The sequence below is a fragment of the Mus pahari genome, chromosome 8 (assembly GCF_900095145.1).
Source record: "Mus pahari chromosome 8, PAHARI_EIJ_v1.1, whole genome shotgun sequence".
Classification (NCBI taxonomy): domain Eukaryota; kingdom Metazoa; phylum Chordata; class Mammalia; order Rodentia; family Muridae; genus Mus; species Mus pahari.
Window position 1 is genome coordinate 91,646,678 of NC_034597.1, and position 4,268 is coordinate 91,650,945.

At 36.5% G+C, this 4,268-nt stretch overlaps 1 protein-coding gene across 11 annotated transcripts in view; it reads right to left on the minus strand.

The window, feature by feature from the left end:
- Mycbp2 (MYC binding protein 2) overlaps nt 1-4,268 on the minus strand; it is a 230,396-nt gene that overhangs the window by 162,134 nt on the left and 63,994 nt on the right. The gene's annotated exons all lie outside the window — the stretch shown is intronic.

A 4,268-nucleotide genomic window follows, 5' to 3' on the forward strand; every position in this document is an offset into this window, starting at 1 on the left:
TCTCCCTCTACATAAATTTCATCATGAGAAATCTCTAAAAATCTTATACAGACACTGAAACTCTAAAAGAACTGGTAGAACTAATAAAGAAACTCTGAGACCCGGCAGAAGACAAAGACAACAGATCAGTTCTTTAAATTGACAAAAGCAAAAAAAAAAAAAAAAAAAAAAAACTCCAACAAAAATTACACTGACGAAACCATCAGAAAGAATAAAAAAATCAGCAATTAACTTAACCAAGAAGGTGAAAGACTTGAATAATGAAAACTACAAACACTGGTGAAAAAAAGTAAAGACAAATAAATAGGACCACATCCCAAGTTCAAAGATAAAAAGACTTAATATTGTTAAGATGTGAGAACTGCCCTATGAAGCCTATAGATTCAATGCATTCCCATTAAAATATAATCTTAATGATATTTCTCACATGAGTAGAAAACATATAAAATTAAGAATTCCTTAAAAAGCCAAATAATTTTGATAAAGAAATACTATTCTTTGTGATTTCAAAACATATTAAGGTCACAGTAATCTGAAATATGAATGATGCTGGCCAAAAGAGAAGCTTAGAGGCCAAAGAAAAAGAAAGGAAGCCCAGAAACAAATGTTCACAGCAATATCCAAATGACTTTGACAAGGGTCTCAAGACCACTAACTGTGAAAAAGACAGTCTTGGTCAAGAAACTATGTTAGAAGAATACCCAAGATACAATTTGCAAGAAGACCAAAGTGTGGATATTTCGATCCTTCTTAGAAGGGGGAAACAAAACTCCCATGGAAGGAGTTACAGAGACAAAATTCAGAGCAGAGACTTACAGCATGACCATCTAGAAACTGCCCCACCTGGGGATCCATCCCATAAACCACCACCAAACCCAGACACTATTACAGATGCCAGCAAGAACTTGCTGACAGGAGCCTGATATAGCTGTCTCCTGAGAGGCTCTGTCAGTGCGTGACTAATTCAGAAGTGGATGCTCATTGTCATCCATTAGATGGAGCACAGGGACCCCAATGAAGAAACTAGAGAAGGTACCCAAGGAGCTGAAGGGGTTTGCAGCCCCCTAGGAGGAACAACAATATGAACTAACCAGTACCCCCAGAGCTCCTTGGGACTAAATCACCAATCAAAGAAAACACATGGAGAGACTCATGGCTGGCTGCATATGTAGCAGAGGATGGCCTAGTCGGTCATCAATGGGAGGAGAGGCCCTTGGTCTTGTGAAGGTTCTATGCCCCAGTATAGGGGAATGCCTGGGCCAGGAAGCAGGAGTGGGTGGGTTGGGGAGCAGGGGGAGGGGGGAGAGGATAGGAGATTTTCACAGGGGAAACTAGGAAAGGGGGATAATATTTGAAATGTAAATAAAAAAATATCTAGTAAGAAAAAATAGAAAGAAATTAGGAAAGAAAAAAAAAGGAAACTATGTTAGAAGACTGGATATCCACATGCATTACAATAACATTAGGTCTCTATCTAATAACATTTACAATATACAAAAATCAACTCAAATGGAAGATCTAAAACTATAAAGAAAATTTTCTAGGGGTCCTAGGTAAAGGCACTGGCTGTGAAGCCTGATGACCTGAGTTTGATCCCTGTACCTAGTGAGAAAGAGGTGACTCCTCCCATTCATGCTCTGACAGCCACATGTGCATCAAGGCATGTGCACACCTACAGCATACACAATAAATGTGTTAAGTTTTTTCTAGAAGAAAGCAATTCATGATGCATTATGTACAAGAATACTTTCTTGAATTTAGTAATATTTTTAAATATGTCACCAAAAGCACAGGCAACAACACAAAACTAAACACGTTGGACTTGACAAAAATTAAAATCTTTTTATATCAAAAAACTGCCAACACAATTAAAAGGTAGCTCATAGACATCATTTATTTAAAATCATGTACTCACAAGGGATTAATATTTAGAATACACTGACCAACTACAAGTCAACAAAAAAGAATAAACAACCCAATTCAGAACCTGGTGTAAGACTTGAATGGGTAGTTCTCCAAAGAGCTACAACTGGCTAAAAAACAAATAAGAGGTGCTTACCATCATTATTAAGGAAACTCAAATCAAAACTATACTAGAGCCACTTTGCATCTCTCAGGATGCATAAAATCCAAACAAAGAAGACAAAAATTGGAAGATCATGGAGAAACTGCAAAATGTAAGCACTACTAATGGAGATATAAGATGGTAGCTGTTGTAGAAAACACAATGAACATCTCTTGAAGGATTAAAACATGAATCAATATGGTTCAGCAATTCCATTGCAGTAGGCACAGCCAAAAGAACTCCATGCAGAGTCTCTAAGAGATACCTACCTTCCTACCCAAGTGCACAGTAGCAACATGCGCATTCGTTTAGATGTGTCCATCAAAAAGGACAAAAGGATAAGAAACATACATTCACTCAATTTTCCTGAAGGAAGGAAATTCTGACATGTGTCGCAACATGGATGAACTCTGAAGACATTCTAGTCTATTAAGTGAAATGAGCAAGTGAAAGGAAGCCCTACTACCATATGCTCCACTTGCGTGACATCTTTACAGTAGTCAAAGTCAGGCAGACAGAAAGCATGAGGGTAAAGAGAGGAGGAGAGTGGGAAGTGGGAATGGCTGTTAAACGAATATACTTAAGCTTTGCAAGATGAAAAGCTGTGTGTTTGTGTGTGTGTGTGTGTGTGTTTATAGCATAACAGTGTGAAATACTAAAAAACATTTTATTGTATACTTACAAGTGATCACAATGGTCAGTTTTATGTTACAATGCCTCGAACCACAAAAGAAACTATAGAAAATGCCTAATTCTAAGTGTATTATAAGGTATGTAGTAAGAATTTTATGATGACTGAAGTCATCTCTAAAAGTTCTCAGTACTCTGGCATTTAATATTTTCTCAAATTTATTCAAATATTTATTTTGGTCATTAACAAAAAGTATTTTAATTGGCTAAGTGTTAGCAATGAAAACTGTATAAATGTCTGTAGAAAAGCATTTAAGAAAAATAATTTTAGTAAGACACAGAGAATTCAGAAATATGTCTGCATTTCTGGATTCTTTATTCTGGATCAAGCTTCAGGTTTGGAGGGCTGATTTTTTAATGAAAAGAGTCTAGGAAAGGTTTGAGAGATTAAAGATCAAATTCTAACACTGTTTACAAAGAAAAATTGGATCGTTTTACATAAAAATACTCAAAATAAAAATTAATTAAAGATAAATAAGTTAGGTCATTAAAGTAGAAAATGGTGTCCAACAAAGCACTACAGAATAAAAATTATCTATTTGTAGAGTACATTTTTTACTTATGCTAATAAAATAAAGCCATGCCAAGAACAAGAAAAAGTCTGTGGCTGCAGTAAGTGGTAAGCCTGAATCAGGGGTTATCACTTGAACCTTGAAGTCTGAGGCCAGATTGACCTTATCTCAAGCAACACAACATAACAAAACAAGCCTGAAATAAAATTTCAATAGCCTTGAAGAAAAATGGCTATTGTATACAATCTACTATGACAGAAAAAGCATAAGCCCAGAAACACAATCACAGTAGATGCTGCCAGGAATTGGGAAGCATTCCTTGATAGCTAAACAGTTGCTAAGTAGTAAAACCAGAGACTGGAGGTAGTTTTCCTCAATTTAGGTTTTTCTTCACAAAATTTTCACTCCTACCCTAAATCAGCCAATTATCAGAAACCTAGTCTTCAAAAACACAACCCTTTATGTGTTATATTGACTATAAAATGTAAACGTGAAATTCTTCTAAAATTCTAGGAGAAAATGCTATTATTTGATGCACCTCACATACTAACTTAGAATTGACAATAATATAGAACCTTGGAGAGGAAAGGGTTCATTTCAGCTTACAGTTCCACATCACAGTCCATCGCAGAGGGAAGCCAGGGCAGGAACCTGCAGGCAGGAACTGACATAGAGCCCATGGAGGAGTGCTACGTCTTGCTCTTCATGGTTTGCTCAACTTGCCCAGGTGCGGCACCATACACAATAGACAAGATTCTTCCACACTGAATCCTTAACACAATACTCCACAGACTTGTCTACAGGACAGTCATATGGAAGTGCTTCCTCAATTAAGAAGCCCTCTTCCCCAATATGTATAGGTTTATATCAAATTGACAAAAAACAAAAAAACAAAAAACCTAACCAGGATAAACCCTTAAAGCAAGAATCTATAAGATGGATAGATGGGTGGGTGGATGGATGGATGGATGGATAGATAGATAGGATATATAGATATGATA